Below are 17,718 nucleotides of genomic sequence, written 5' to 3' on the forward strand. Positions count from 1 at the left end.
AAGGAGACCATTCCGCAACGCGGGTCAAAGGAACTACTCAACCGCTAACCGCGACTACTATAGAGGTAACTCTCAATTTTCCGTGAATAACACGGCAACCAAAAAAGGGGCTAAAATTGTTATATCACTGTTACTCAATAACCAACCTTGCTCAATGGAGCTGGATACGGGCTCTAGATATACCATCATGCCCTGGGAAAAATTTAAACTGTATATGCCTAATGTATGTAAGGCTGACCTAAATCAAACCTCTTTGGTGATTAGAGACTTTCAGGGGGGAGTCATCTCGGTCTTGGGAACAGCAAATGTACCTATCGCATTCAAGAATGTTAAATGTACCCTTCCCATGCTTATTGTAACAGGGGCCAAGCACTCTCTTCTGGGTTTAGCATGGATGGAACCACTGGGCATCGAGATTTCGGGTGTGTGTAATGTAAACTGTTATGATATGCCTAACTTTGTGAAAGAGTTCCCCGAAGTGTTCAGCCCCACATTGGGATTGTATAAGGGCCCCCCTATATCTTTCTCTATTGACCCCAAGGTCCCACCGATCAGACTAAAACCTCGCAGGGTCCCCCTGCCGCTCCTTCCCAAACTAGACATACAGCTGGACAAACTCATTAGCCAAGGTATTTTGGTCCCTGTAGAACAGGGGCCATGGGAAACTCCCATAGTTACCCCTCTGAAGCCAGATGGCTCTTTAAGAGTTTGCGCTGATTACAAATCGACCCTGAACAGGGCACTCCAACACCACCCCTACCCCATTCCGGTTGTGCAACAACTGCTACACTCCCTGGGGGAGGGGAAAAGGTTCGCAAAGATCGACCTGGCGCAAGCTTACCAGCAACTTCCGGTCGATGAACAAACAGCAAACGCCCAAACAATTGTAACGCACAGGGGGGCTTTCAAATGCACGAGGTTACAGTTTGGGGTAAGCATAGCCCCAGGAATATTCCAGAGCATTATGGAACGCCTATTGTCAGGGGTAAATGGGGCCATTCCATACTTTGATGACATCTTAATTGCAGGGGAAAACCAGGAACAAGTAAACAAAAGAATAAGGGAAGTACTTAAGAGGTTACAGGACAAAGGTTTAAGAATCAAGCCTGATAAATGTGTCTGGGGAACCAACAGTATAGAATTCCTAGGATATAAAATAGATAAGGAAGGAATCCACCCCACAACAGAGAAGCTGAGAGCAATTAGAGAAGCCCCAGAGCCACGAGATAAGAATGAGTTACAGGCATTTTTGGGCCTCCTTAATTTTTATTCCGTTTTTTTAAAGCAGAAGGCAACAGTAGCAGAGCCTCTCCATCGTTTACTCCAGAAGGAAGCCCGCTGGACATGGGGGAAAACTGAACGTGAAGCTTTTTCTCAAATAAAAAAATTATTAACCTCTAAAAGTGTAGTAGTCCAATATAGTGCTTCACTACCAATTAGGCTCACGTGCGACGCTTCGCCGTACGGCATAGGAGGAGTCCTAGCTCACGTTCTACCTAATAAGACAGAGGCCCCAATAGCATTTTTTTCTAGAACCATGACCAGCACAGAAAGGAATTATAGCCAGTTAGACAAGGAGGCTCTAGCATTAGTGGCAGGGGTAAAGAAGTTTCACAATTACATTTTTGGAAGAAGCTTTGAGTTAGTCACTGACCACAAACCCCTACTAGGCCTGCTAGCCCCCAACAAGCCCACTCCACCTTTTATGTCTCCAAGGCTAATCAGATGGGCTCTTTTCCTCTCAGGGTATCAGTATGAGCTCACCCACAAGGGGGGGAAGGAAATCAATCATGCAGACGGCCTCAGCAGATGCCCCATAGCAGACTTAGTGGAAGACCCTGTTCCTTCCACAGATGTGTTAATGATAGAACTCGAGGAAAGCCCAATAACCACAGCAAAAGAGGTAGCTGCCCACACGCAGCAAGATCAAATCCTTAAACAAGTGGTGAACTGTGTTCTAAGGGGATGGCAAAATGATGTTGTGAAACCTGAATTGTGTGATTTTAAAAACAAAAGACTTGAGTTATCGTATGTAAAAGGTTGTTTGCTGTGGGGGGATAGAGTGATCATTCCCAAAAGCCTAAGGGGAAAGGTACTCAAAATGTTACATGTGGGTCATCCTGGGATTGTCAGGATGAAGAGCCTGGCAAGGGGGCACTTATGGTGGCCAGGGCTGGATGCTGATATTGAAAGTTGGGTGTCAAAGTGTGATCCGTGCCAAGAGTCACGGCCCAGTCCCCCCAAAACAACTCCGGCTGAGTGGGAACAGCCTGCTGGTCCGTGGTCTAGAATCCACATTGATTTTGCTGGCCCAGTGGGGTCTCAGTATTTTTTAATAGTGGTTGATGCCTTCTCCAAATGGTTGGAAATAATAGCAATGAACAACATAACCACAAGTGCCACTATCAAGGTATTGAGCAGACTGTTTGCATCCCATGGTTGCCCAGATCTCTTAGTGTCTGACAATGGGCCACAGCTAACAGCCAGGCAATTCGAATTGTTCCTAGATGGCCTAGGGGTCAGGCATGCCCTCATCTCGCCTTATTCGCCCTGGGCTAACGGATTGGCAGAACGTTACGTACGGGTGGCAAAGGAGGCATTGCGCAGGTCAGGCCCTGGGGATGTGCAACAGAACTTGGACCAATTCTTACTCACCCAACACATTACCCCTAACTCGCACACACATGTAAGCCCTGCAGAGTTATTGATGGGAAGGAAGTTGAGGTCACCACTAGACAGGTTAAACCCAAGGTTCTGTGTCAATAATAACCAAATGTGTATAAAACCTGAAAGAGAAATGTATTTGGGACAAAATGTATATGTAAAAAGTTTTGATGGAAATGTAAACTGGATGAAGGGAATTATTGTTAAGCAAAATGCACCTAAGACCTATGTTGTTAAACTAGAGGATGGTCGTTTGTGGAAACGACACATAGACCACATTCGGAAGCGAACAGAAAATCAATTGCCACAAACCGCTGACATGGATTCTCCCCCTTCAACAGACTTTAGTACATTGCCCGAAATAAGAGACACGCAAAGAGACTTATCGGGTCAGGGGGAACCATCCAGCGACGCCGAACCATCTTCGTCTTCCGAAGCCTTCGTTGGGCCCGCCAGGCCAAGTCCGCCACACCGGGAGAACAGCGGCGAGCCATCCTCCACAGTCGGTGGCGAAGGAGAAATAGAACTGCGCAGGTCAGCGCGAGCTCCTCAGAGGCCCCACCGATTGGACGACTTTGTCACATGGCTTTCTTGATGGATGTGTCCAACTATGAGGGGAGGGGTGTTGTATCCTGTAATGGCTACCTTGTAACTCTGTAAATAGTTTGTTCCTCTTTCAGCGCTGTCTGAGCCCAAGCAGGAAGTCGCTCCTGATTGGCTCAGACGCGGCCGGCTCTGGCTTTGGCGGGAACCGCAAATATATAAAAGGAGCGGTTTCTCCAGCCAGAGTCAGTCGGTACTCGCTGAATTGTCACTTTACCTTGCTGAGCTGTCACTTGTTCTCTGAGCTGAATAAAAGTACCGATTGCTCCAAACCCTGTCTCTGGGTCTACTTCAGCTGCCATAAAAGCTGCCATAAAATGAGCTACTGTAAAAGGACATGACTTGCCCCTACACCAGAGGTGCTACCCCTCCCTGAACACCCCATATACACCTGATAATAAAGTCTAGGGGAAAGTTTGGTAGGGAAGGTTTGCCGATGACTCTAAAGTGTGCAATAGGGTTGATATTCCTGGAGGCATCTGTAATATGGTAAATGATTTAGCTTTACTAGATAAATGGTCAAAGCAATGGAAACTGCAGTTTAATGTTTCCAAATGTAAAATAATGCACTTGGGGAAAAGGAATCCTTAATCTGAGTATTGTATTGGCAGTTCTGTGTTAGCAAAATCTTCAGAAGAGAAGGATTATGGGGTAGTGATTTCTGACAGTCTCAAAATGGGTGAACAGTGCAGTCAGGTGGTAGGGAAAGCAAGTAGGATGCTTGACTGTATAGCTAGAGGTATAACAAGCAGGAAGAGGGAGATTATGATTCTGCTATATAGAGTGCTGGTGAGACCACATTTGGAGTACTGTGTTCAGTTCTGGAGACCTCACCTACAAAAAGATATTGACAAAATTGAACGGGTCCAAAGATGAGCTACAAGAATGGTGGAAGGTCTTAAGCATAAAACATATCAGGAAATACTTAATGAACTCAATCTGTATAGTCTGGAGGACAGAAGGAAAAGGGGGGACATGATCGAAACATTTAAATATGTGAAAGGGTTAAATAAGGTCCAGGAAGGAAGTGTTTTTAATAGGAAAGTGAACACAAGAACAAGGGGACACAATCTGAAGTTAGTTGGGGGAAAGATCAAAAGCAACATGAGAAAATATTATTTTATTGAAACAGTAGTAGATGCTTGGAACAAACATCCAGCAGACGTGGTTGATAAATCCACAGTAACTGAATTTAAACATGCCTGGGATAAACATATATCCATTCTAAGATAAAATACAGAAAATAGTATAATGGCAGACTAGATGGATCATGAGGTCTTTTTCTGCCGTCAGTCTTCTATGTTTCTATGTTTCTAAGTCAAAGGGGAACCAGATTCACTTAACAACTGTGTTTTTAGCTTAACCACGGTGGCTAGAAAAATCGTAAAATGGGGCAAATTCACTTAAGGAATGTTTCACTTAGCAACAGAAATGTTGGGTTCAATTACGGCCATAAGGCGAGGCACAGACGTGTCCTGGCAGTCTCCAGGAATCAACGGTCAACAACAAAAACGTCAATGAACACATCATTTTTCTACATAAGTGTTGGCAGCAAGTTAGGAAAATCCTCAAATCTAACAGATAGGAAACATTTTCACACTCGGTGACTTTTTAGGAGGCCCATTCTGAAACGCAGTAGGTGGAACAGAACATAAACGAAGCTGTTTGATTTGCGTTGATACATAAATGATTCATTTGTTTTGCGGAATTTTTTATGCAGCCCCAGTGCCAAAGAACTGCAGGCGACAATCAACAAAAACAAATGCTAAGTAACAAACAACAGATTCAATCAATGCAAGAAAACAACAGAAAGATCAAAAATCATAATCGTGAACAAGAATTAATAAGATTCTTCTCCAGTCATGTATGAAGTCATTTTCTTCTTCTGCCATCTGAAATTATAGTTTTGTTAACAACTTTGAGGAAACATGTAAACTCTTTAAAAAAAAATGTTTTTTGGCATTCCTAGCTTTCGTTTTATTTAGGAGCTCAAGGCGATGCAGTTCCCCGTCTCAAGGGTTAAATCCAACAAATTATTATTATTATTATTATTATTATTATTATTATTATTATTATTATTATTATTATTATGTCAATACAACACAGCAAACGAGATCACTATGCTGGATTTCGTATTTCATCACCAGTCGGGCGCTTCCCAAGCACCTAGGACTGCGTGATGTAGTGGCGAATTATGTTTGCCGATCCCAGTAAAGCAGCTTTTTGCAATTGACAGATGGAGATTTTGTCAATTCCGATGGTTTTCAAATGTCCACTGAGATCCTTTGGCACTGCGCGCAGCATGCCAAGTACCACTGGGACCACTTTCACTGGCTTATGCCAGAGTCGTTGCAGCTCGATTTTTAGATCTTCGTATTTCACTAATTTCTCTAGCTGCTTCTCCTCAATTCTGCTGTCTCCTGGGATTGCGATGTCGATGATCCATACTTTCTTTTTCTCCACGATCACAATGTCTGGTGTGTTATGCTTCAGAATTCGGTCAGTCTGAAGTCGGAAGTTCCACAGTAGTTTTGCTTGCTCATTTTCGACCACTTTTTCGGGCTTATGATCCCACCAGTTCTTTGCCACTGGTACATGGTAGTTCCGGCACATGTTCCAGTGGATCATCTGTGCCACAGCATCATGTCTATGCTTGTAGTCAGTCTGTGCGATCTTTTTGCAGCAGCTGAGTATGTGATCGATTGTTTCATCTGTGTTATTGTTATTGTTGTTGTTGTTATTATTATTATTATTTATTTATTTATTAGATTTGTATGCTGCCCCTCTCCACAGACTCGAGGCGGCTCACAGCAGTGATAAAAACAATATACAGTAACAAATCTAATATTAAAGTTTAAATTTCTCAAACGCTCTGGAGAACCGGTACTAGAAATTTTGAGTAGTTCAGAGAACCAGCAAATACCACTTCTAGCTGGCCCCAAAGTATGGTGGGAATGGAGATTTTGCAATATCCATCCCCCAGGAGGGGAGGGGGAATAGGAACGTAAGAAGAGCCATGCTGAACCATTTTTTATTTATTTTTATTAATTTAATTTTGTCCAATACACAATAATACACAATGAAGGTAGTAGAGGACACCTTCAAGGAAATAAAATTAGAGAAGGAATAGAAGAGAGAGTATAGGATAAAATGAATCAATGAGAGAATAGAAAAAGGATAAAGGGATAGAAGAGAAGACATATGGGATACAGGAGAGACAATAGGACAGGGGTCTTAGGTAGATGCACCACTGTATTAGGGAAGTTAGGGAAGGAAAAAGAGAAGTGGATAAGCAGTGTTTTATTTTATTGTCTCAGCCTGCTGTTCCTGCCACCCCTATCATAAATTTCTGATACATTGAAGCTCTCTGACCTTTCTACATTATTTTACCCTCACTGCAACGGCCGCCATTTCCTCCTCCCTTTGACTGATGGTGGGATGTTGAGATAAAAAGCTATGAGGCCAGAGAGAGAAGAATAGCTCGGAGAACTTGCAGTTTTCCTCAGTAAGTTCAAGTTCATTAACTCATGATACCTTTTTCCTCCAGATTCCAGTTTTAATGATATTCTAGAAAGCTGCAGAGGTAGCATTAAAAAAAAATGGCAGCATTGTTTCTAGGAATTAAGCCAAGCTCATTAAACTAAATAAGAGGGATGTAATAAACATAAGAGTAATTCTTTTTGCAGGACACCAAACTCCAAGCCAAAACTCATCAGAGCTAGTAAAACATCCACTAAAGCAAAACGACACACACACACACCATTAAAAAACAACAAGTTAGAAAATTTAAAGAGCCAATGTCAGAGGATTGTCATAAAATCAAAAAAAGGAATGAAAAAGAGATACCTGAATAAGATCATTGCTAAGATTTAATGTATATTCTGCAAATATAATCTGTGTAATAGAAAATAAGCACTGTTAGAGTTGTATTACAGGCACGTCACAAATTGTCCAACTTTTTTTAATGTCTTTTGTCTTTTGTTGTTTGTGTTTTGTGTATTATAAATAAAGTTTATTTTTATTTTTGAAAAAAACAACCGGAAATATATATTTGTTGTGGTTGGCCCTGGCCCAGCTCCTGCCCCAGGGAATGTGGAGGTGGATGCAGGGGAAACTTCAACATGTCACAGGCCTGTGTTATTGCTGACAGAGTCAGTTCAGAGTTTAGTTTCCTCGGACGAAGAAGAAGGTGGGAGTGACTCGGCAGAGGAGGGCTTGGCACACAGCCCAGGCAGTCAATCTCCCTTATCTTCCATTGATTCAGATGAAGACGTTTTGGATCCATGCAAGCGCAGAATTATGCATAGAAGAGACCAAGTAAGGACATATTACAGGAGTTAAGAGAGGCCACCTGTGGTTGGGTGGGGCTCCAGTAATTAGGGCTGCTGCTATAAATAGCAGCATGTGGATTTGGCCGTTGTGGAAGAGTATCTGATCGCAGTTCGTCAGGAATCCTGTGTTGCTGGTTTCTGGACTTTGTTGATTTTTCACGCCTTTGAAAACAAAGCAGAGCAACGTGTGTGTGTGTGTGTGTGTGTGTGTGTGTGTGTGTGTGTGTCTCACTTCGTTGGAAGAAGAAGGGGTGTGAACTTTCTTCACAGCTGCTAGCTAAGTACTTAATGACTGCTTAAGGTTAATTGTACAGACTACCCAGTTGTTTTGGGACGAGTGCTCTTTCAATACAAAAAGAGTCCTTTGTTTATTTTGAATTTTGTGATAAAGAACATTGTTTTGAATTTTCAAATGTGTGTGTGTCTTAAAATTGTACCCTTGAATTTTTGGGAGGCTCCTACCAGAGAACCCGGCAGAACATATATTTTTGTCTTGAATCTCATGTCTAGATACGTCAAACAATGCAAATGAGATTTGCAAGATTTCCATAGTTCAATCAAGGTACCAGCCAGTTAATAATGTTCTCCACAAAGGACAACATTTTGCACACGCTTTTTCCCAACCACCTTTCAGTGTTGCCTTGCCTCTGGGCATGCGGTTTTCCTTACGTTGATGTGGAGCGCACACTTAATTTATTGTATTGATTTTATTTAAAAGAAAAGAGATAGGGCTGCACAGCTCCGTCTTAAAGACTCCAGGCAGATAAATGTCCAATACAAGTAGAAAAAATAAAATTAAAAAAACAGTAACTTCCCCATCCCACCCACTGGCGACAACAATTGCCACAAAATGAGCCACTTAATAGGTTCCATCCAGTGCAGGGCTACCAAAATTTTTACTACCACACTGTGGGCGTGGCTTATGCAGGACATCCTGCATTTTATTTCAACATCTTTCAGTGCAAATTGCTCCATTTTCGCTAGCCCACTGCGTTCCCCCCCCCATCTGAGCAGTAGCCCACCCTTGGATTCCCTCCCACTTTGGGGTCTCCAGGCTCACGGCCTGACAAAGAAGTGTAAAAGGAGGGAGGGGGGCAATCTTACTTCCATAGGGATGATGTTCCAGAGGGAGGGAGCCACCATTGAAAAGGCCCTTCTCACTGAGAAGGCCCTTTTACACCACAATGTAACAAAGCTATTGAGCTCTGTGAGCCGGGGTGGGGCAGCAGGTAGAGTGCAGTACTGCAGGCCCCTGAAGCTGACTGTAGATCTGCAGGTCAGCGGTTCAAATCTCATCCCTGGCTCAAGGTGGACTCAGCCTTCCATCCTTCCAAGGTGGGTAAAATGAGGACCCGGATTGTGGGGGCAATATTCTGGCTCTGTTAAAAAGTGCTGTTGCTAACATGTTGTAAGCCGCCCTGAGTCTAAGGAGAAGGGCGGCATAAAAATCAAATGAATGAGTGAATGAATGAATGAATGAATGAATGAATGAATGAATGAATGAACAAATAAATAATGTTGAACTTATGGCACATGTACCACAAGTGGAATGCAAAGCCTTCTCTGTGGACACGCCGGCTGTTGTCCCAGCCTAGCTCCACCGCGCATGTACGCATGCCTCCCACCAGCCAGCTGGTCTTTGGGTCTCTGCCGTGCATTCATGCACAGGCGGTGGGGTGCATGTGTTGGATGTGTGCATGCATGTGCAGGGTGGAGCGCATGTGCAGTAGTGCTAACATTGCATTTTAGGGGTGCGCATAGGTGCATACATGGCCTCCTCATTCCCATAACCTGTTTTGGGCCTGGAAGGCCTCCTGCACCAACCTGGAAGCCAGAAATCAGCAAGGGGGGTGGGGCGCATGAACAGGAGACACATGTGCATGCACAGTGGCGGGATCAGTAGCGGGTTCCTACCGGTATGGTGGACACCATTGTACTGGCAGTGAAAATTGAGCTGCGCGCAAAGCTCAGTGTCTCGATCGTCCAAGCGAGATTTTGCTTCTCTGCATGCAAAACGCAAAAATCTCATGAGGGAATGATGGGCGCGCATGTGAGATTTTAGCAATTTTTTGCTTCTGCGCATGCACAGAAACTCGGCTTCTGAGCATGCTCAGAATAATTTTTTTTTTAAAAAAAATAATAATTTAAAGAATCCAAAAAAAATTGAAAAGAAGAAGACGGTGCCCATGGACCCCAAATCGAGTCGGTAGACCAGCATGTTGCTACTGGTTCAGGTGAACCGGTCCAAACTGGGACAAACCCACCTCTGATAGATGTGACCGGGGAAAAAATGGTCCTACAAATAACCTGGTCCCGAACAATGTAGTTCCACCGCTGGAAATGAAGATGTGTGCGCAGCTCCAGCTGATCGGCAGCTGTTACTTTCTGTATCACTGGTCTCAGCTCGGCTCTGTGCTCCTTGCTTTTTTCCTCTTTCCTCCTTCCTGGTCTCGGATGAGCTTCCCTCTCTCCTGCCCGGCTCCTCTCTAGCCTCACATGGCCACCTCCTGCCTGAGGTGCAAGCAACAGCCATGGGTGGAAGCGGCGCTGACAGCATTTATGCTTAGAAACATAGAAACATAGAAGACTGACGGCAGAAAAAGACCTCATGGTCCATCTAGTCTTTTACTATTTCCTGTATTTTATCTTGCAATGGATATATGTTTATCCCAGGCATGTTTAAATTCAGTTACTGTGGATTTCCCAACCACGTCTGCTGGAAGTTTGTTCCAAGGATCTACTACTATTTCAGTAAAATAATATTTTCTCAAGTTGCCTTTGATCTTTCCCCCAACTAACTTCAGATTGTGTCCCCTTGTTCTTGTGTTCACTTTCCTGTTAAAAACACTTCCCTCCTGAACCCTGGCAGCACCTGTTCACCTAGCTACCCATCCTGAGGCGGGGGAGGCAACCCAGGAAGGAGAGTGAAGCACATTTTGTCACCCCAGCGAGCGACATTGGTAAGGTTGTAAGTCAAGGACTTAACAGTTCACATGAACGATGATGATCATTTAAGCCACTCCCACCTGATCACATGGCCGGCAAGCCGCTCCTGCCCAGTCACATGACCATTAAATAAGTTATGTTCTGTGTTAGCAAAAACTTCAGAAGAGAAGGATTTAGGGGTAGTGATTTCTGACAGTCTCAAAATGGGTGAACAGTGCAGTCAAGTGGTAGGAAAAGCAAGTAGGATGCTTGGCTGCATAGCTAGAGGTACAACAAGCAGGAATGGGGAGATTATGATCCCGCTATATAGAGTGCTGGTGAGACCACATTTGGAATACTGTGTTCAGTTCTGGAGACCTCACCTACAAAAAGATATTGACAAAATTAAATTGGTCCAAAGACGGGCTACAAGAATGGTGGAAGGTCTTAAGCATAAAACGTATCAGGAAAGACTTCATGAACTCAATCTATATAGTCTGGAGGACAGAAGGAAAAGGGGGACATGATCGAAACATTTAAATATGTTAAAGGGTTAAATAAGGTCCAGGAGGGCAGTGTTTTTAATAGGAAAGTGAACACAAGAATAAGGGGACACAATCTGAAGTTAGTTGGGGGAAAGATCAAAAGCAACATGAGAAAATATTATTTTACTGAAAGAGTAGTAGATCCTTGGAACAAACTTCCAGCAGATGTGGTAGATAAATCCACAGTAACTGAATTTAAACATGCCTGGGATACACATATATCCATTGTAAGATAAAATACAGAAAATAGTATAAGGGCAGACTAGATGGATCTTTTTCTGCCGTCAGTCTTCTGTGTTTCTATGTTTCTATAAGCCACACCCACAGTGGCAGTAAAAATAAGCCACACCCACAGTGTGGCAGTAAAAATTTTGGCTGCCCATTGCTGATTACACTCCTTGATGCAAAGATTAGTGGAGGAAGATTTTAAAAAATAAAAGAAGGTGGTTGCGATCGTAATACCTGCCCTTTTTGTATTTTTCCCACCCCACCAGGATGTCAGACAAGCATTTTTTAGCCGGTGCTTATTCTGAAAAATGCTTCATTTGAAGTTAATTCTCTACTGTTGCTTTCCAGGCCAACCAATAAAATCATACATTTATATTGGCGGAATACTTGTAAACGAAAAGGCTTCTTCTTCCTTTCCCCATCTGCAGTGCGAGGTGAATGCCAATAATACACATTTTTTAAGATGGCTTAGATTTGGCCTTCATTCACATGTTATTGATCGCTTTTGTATTTTCTGCCGAAATAGTCCACTGGCGTAACAAATCAAATAATTTGCAACCAGGAATTGAATAGACAGGCACCATGGAATGTTAATGTTCTGGCCTTAATATTGTTATATTTAATTACTAGTGATTCTCATACAGAATAATAGAGTTGGAAGGGACCTTGGGGGTCTTCTATTCCAAACCTCTGCTCAAGCAGAAAATTGGGACTTATTTACAGGACCGTCTCCTGCCGCATACCTCCCAGAGACCTATTATTATTATTATTATTATTATTATTATTATTATTATTATTATTATTATTATTATTATTTATTGGATTTGTATGCCGCCCCTCTCCGTAGACTCGGGGCGGCTAACAACAGTAATAAAAAAACAGCATGTAAATCTAATACTAAAACAACTAAAAAACCCTTTTTGTAAAATCAAACATCCATATACACAAACATGAATTGTAAAGGCCTAGGGGGAAAGAATATCTCAGTTCCCCCATGCCTGATGGCAGAGGTGGGTTTTAAGGAGCTTATGAAAGGCGAGGAGGGTGGGGGCAATTCTAATCCTCGGGGGGAGTTGGTTCCAGAGGGCCGGGGCTGCCACAGAGAAGGCTCTTCCCCTGCCAAAAGACATTTGTTTTGTTGATGGGACCCAGAGAAGGCCAACTCTGTGGGACCTAACCGGTCACTGGGATTCATGCGGCAGAAGGCGATCTCGTAGATACCCTGGTCCGGTGCCCTGAAGGGCTTTATAGGTGATGACCAACCCTTTGAATTGTGACTGGAAACTGATCGGCAACCAATGCAGACTGCGGAGTGTTTGTGTTACATGAGCATTTTGGGGAAAGCCCATGATTGCTCTCGCAGCTGCATTCTGCACGATCTGAAGTTTCTGAACACTTTTCAAAGGTAGCCCCATGTAGAGAGCATTACAGTAATGGAGCCTCGAGGTGATGAGGGCATGAGTGACTGTGAGCAGTGACTCCCGGTTCAAATAGGGCCGCAACTGGTGCACCAGGCGAACCTGGGCAAACGCCCCTCTTGCCACAGCTGAAAGATGTTTCTCTAATGTGAGCTGTGGATCGAGGAGGACGCCCAAGTTGCGGACCCTCTCCGAGGGGGTCAATAATTCCCCCCCCCCCCCCCCCCCCCGGGTGATGGATGGACAGATGGAATTGTCCTTGGGAGGCAAAACCCACAACCACTCCATCTTATCAGGGTTGAGTTTGAGTCTGTTGACACCCATCCAGGCCCCAACAGCCTCCAGACACCGGCACATCACTTCCACTGCTTCGTTGACTGGACAATAAGAGCTCACAGAGTTGGCCTCCTCCGAGTCCCATCGACTAAGCAATGCAGGTTGGCAGGATCATGGGGGAGAGCCTTCTCTATGGCTACCCCGGCTCTATGGAAACAACTTTCCTCCGATATCCATACTGCTCCCACCCTGCTGGCCATTCGCAAAGCTACGAAGATCTGGCTTGGCTGACAGGCCTGGGGACCATAAATTCACAACTTGATGGCCAACTGTAAGAATGGTGTGTATGTATATGAGTGAGATTTTCTTTTTATAATAACTTTTTATAGGTTTGTTTTAGTTTGTTATGTTTTAATCTCAGTTAACTGTTCGACTTCTTTTACTGTTTTGTATTTATTCTTATTGTACTTATACCGTTGTTGTAAGCCACCCTGAGTCCTTCGAGATTGGGCGGCATAGAAGTCGAATCGATAAATCGATAAATTGATAAATCAGTAAATCAGTAAATCGATAAATCGATAAATCGATAAATCGATAAATCGATAAATCGATAAATCGATAAATCGATAAATCGATAAATCGATAAATCGATAAATCGATAAATCAATAAATCAATAAATCAATAAATCAAGCAGGAGACCTTATATCTGTGATGGCAAACCTAGGGCAGAGCCCTCTTGGTACCTGCACCATTACCAGCTGCTTTTGTGGTTTCCGGCGGCACATGCATGCCGGCCAGGTCATTTTGGGACGTGTAGGAGCCTCGGGAATCCAAAGACCAGATTTCCGGGGCTCTGGTGCATCTGAAGACCAGCTGGACAGTGTGCATGGACATGCTGGAAACCAGAAGACTCCGGCCCACGGGTGCTTAAATCTGAATGATGAAATGTTTGCATTGAAAATGGCTGCGTTAACATTTCTTCCTATTTGGGGTTTTTAAGCTTGACTTCTGCTTGTCTGCATTTCTTTTGGGTTCTTTTTGCTGATCTTTTTTCTTGCTGTTAGCTACTCAAGGTCACTGTTGAAGAAGAAGGGCAGCTGTCTCAATTGAATTAACTAAGTAACAGCTAACAACTAAGAGCCTTGTGGTGCCTGCATTGGCAAAATACCTTACTCCGCCAGACTTGAAATTCTTGGTTTAGACAACTTACAACTCCATCGTCTCCATTCCAACTTAATTATAGTTCATAAAATCATATACCAAAATGTCCTACCTGTTAACGACTACTTCACCTTCAACCGTAACAACACACAAGCACGAAATCGATTTAAACTAAATGTCAACCGCTCCAAACTTGACTGCAAAAAATATGACTTCAGCAACAGAGTAATCAATGCCCGGAATGCACTACCTGATTCTGTGGTTTCTACTCCTAACCCCAAAACCTTTAACCTTAGATTATCTACAATTGACCTCTCCCCCTTTCTAAGAGGTCTGTAAGGGGTGTGCATAAGCGCACTACTGTGCCTACCATCCCTGTCCTATTGTCTTACTTTTTATCATTACTTATCTAATGTTTTATTTGTACAAATTTCCACTTTATAATTGTTTGACAAAATAAATAAATAAATAAAATAAATAAATAAATGTATTTATTTATTAAATTTATTTATTAAATTTATTTATTTATTAAATTAGTATGCGGCCCCTGTCCATAGATTCGGGGTGGGTGCAAACTGATGCGTGCTAGAGAGAGAGAGAGAGAGAAAGAGAGAGAGAGAGAGAGAGCAAGAATCTCATCCTCAGCCATCCCAAGTTACTTTTTATATCTCATTTCTAGTATTTCAGTGCCATCTGGTGTTCAATGCATTAAACTCCTGAAAGCTTTGAACAAAGGAATCTCACACTGATGGCAGAACCTATTTTAAGTTTCAATGTGCAAAATCTATTCTATGCTAGATTCTCTATTCTCTTCTCTCTTCTCTATTTACTATTCTCTATTCTATTCTAGATTCTATTGTCTATTCTATTCTACTTTATTCCCTGTATTCTGTATTCTATTCTATTTTATCCCATGCCATCCCATAGGTAGTCCTTGATCTACAACCATAGTTTATTTATTTTATTTATTTTTATTACTTAGATTTGTATGCCGCCCCTCTCCGAAGACTCGGGGCGGCTCACAACACGTGGAAACAAATCATAAATAATCTGACAATTTAAAATATTAAAGATTTAAAAAAGACCCCATATACTAACAGACATACACACAAGCATACCATATATAAATTAAACATGCCCAGGGGAAGATGTTTCAGTTCCCCCATGCCTGACGGCAAAGGTGGGTTTTAAGGAGTTTACGGAAGGCAGGAAGAGTAGGGGCAGTTCTAATCTCCGGGGGGAGTTGGTTCCAGAGGGCCAGTGCCGCCACAGAGAAGGCTCTTCCCCTGGGGCCCGCCAACCGACATTGTTTAGTTGACGGGACCCGGAGAAGGCCCACTCTGTGGGACCTAATCGGTCGCTGGGATTCGTGCGGCAGGAGGCGGTCTCGGAGATATTCTGGTCCAATGCCATGAAGGGCTTTAAAGGTCATAACCAACATTTTGAATTGTGACCGGAAACTGATCGGCAGCCAATGCAGGCTGCGGAGTGATGGTGAAACATGGGCATACCTAGGTAAGCCCATGACTGCTCTCGCAGCTGCATTCTGCACGATCTGAAGTTTCCGAACACTTTTCAAAGGTAGCCCCATGTAGAGAGCATTACAGTAGTCGAACCTCGAGGTGATGAGGGCATGAGTGACTGTGAGCAGTGAGTCCCGGTCCAGATAGGGCCGCAACTGGTGCATCAGGCGAACCTGGGCAAACGCCCCCCTCGCCACAGCTGAGAGATGTTTTTCTAATGTGAGCTGTGGATCGAGGAGGACGCCCAAGTTGCGGACCCTCTCTGAGGGGGTCAATAATTCCCCCCCCAGGGTGATGGACGGACAGATGGAGTTGTCCTTGGGAGGCAAAACCCACAGCCACTCCGTCTTATCCGGGTTGAGCTTGAGTCTGTTGACACCTATCCAGGCCCCAACAGCCTCCAGGCACCGGCACATCACTTCCACCGCTTCGTTGAGCCCAAAATCTACGATGTTAAGTGATAATTTGTTCAGTGAGCTTTGCCCCAGTGTACAACATTTCTTGCCACAGTTGTTAAGTGAATTACTGTAGTTGATAAGTTAGTAATATGTTTGTTAAGTGAATCTGGTTTCTCCATTAACTTTGCTTGCCAGAAGAAGATCGCTAGGGGATCACATAATCTTGGGACCCAGCAAAGGTCATAGGTATGAACCAGTTGCCAAGCATTTGAATTTTGATCCCCTGATCATGGGGATGCTGCAACAGTTGTAAATTGGACAAACTGCACAGTACCAATATTTTCCCATTTCTTTTATAGAAATATATACTGTATATCTGAAGAGGACACCCAAAGGAGTCCAAAAAGTCAAAATTAATTTATATCCTTTCAGTATTATTTTCATAAATAACTCAAGGTGGCAAACATATCCAAAACACCACCTCCTCCTAATTTCCCTGCAATTTATTTATTTATTGGATTTGTATGCCGCCCCACTCCGTGAACTCGGGGCGGCTAACAACAGTGGTAAAAACAGCATGTGACGATCCAATACTAAAACAGCTAAAAACTCTTGTTATAAAACCAATCATACATACAAACATACCATGCATAAATTGTTGAAGCCTAAGGGGAAAGAATGTCTCAGTTCCCCCATGCCTGATGGCAGAGGTGGGTTTTAAGGAGCTTACGAAAGGCAAGGAGGGTGGGGGCTATTCTAATCTCTGGGGGGAATTGGTTCCAGAGGGCCGGGGCCGCCACAGAGAAGGCTCTTCCCCTGGGTCCCATTGTTTCGTTGACGGGACCCAGAGAAGGCCCACTCTGTGGGACCTAACTGATCGTTGGGATTTGTGCGGCAGAAGGCGGTCCCGGAGATAATCTGGTCCGGTGCCATGAAGGGCTTTATAGGTGATGACCAACACTTTGAATTGTGACCGGAAACTGATCGGCAACCAATGCAGACTGCGGAGTGTTGGTGTGACATGGGCATATTTAGGAAAGCCCATGATTGCTCTCGCAGCTACATTCTGCACGATCTGAAGTTTCCAAACACTTTTCAAAGGTAGCCCCATGTAGAGAGCATTACAGTAGTTGAGCCTCGAGGTGATGAGGGCATGAGTGACTGTGAGCAGTGACTCCCGATCCAGGTAGGGCTGCAACTGGTGCACCAGGTGAACATGGGCAAACGCCCCCCTCGCCACAGCTGAAAGATGTTTCTCTAATGTGAGCTGTGGATCGAGGAGGACGCCCAAGTTGTGGACCCTCTCCGAGGGGGTCAATAATCCCCCCCCCAGGGTGATGGATGGACAGATGGAATTGTCCTTGGGAGGCAAAACCACGTGTAAGGTTGTTTGGGCTAAAAGAAAGGGGCTGGCCAGGCAGGGCTTCCAACTTACTGCCGCTACTGGTGCATGTTTTTCTGGCGTGTGCATGTGTGCATCAGCGCGAGATTTGGCTTCTGTGCATGTACAGGAAGGAAATCTCACGAGAAGACTTGTGGGCGTGAGAGATTTTGTTGATTCTTTTGCTTTTGCACAAAAAAAGATTGGTGAAAATCGCTGAAATCTCATGTGCGCATGTGTCGTCCTGTGATATTTTGCTTCCTG

This window comes from Erythrolamprus reginae, chromosome 1, assembly GCF_031021105.1.
Source record: "Erythrolamprus reginae isolate rEryReg1 chromosome 1, rEryReg1.hap1, whole genome shotgun sequence".
NCBI lineage: Eukaryota > Metazoa > Chordata > Lepidosauria > Squamata > Dipsadidae > Erythrolamprus > Erythrolamprus reginae.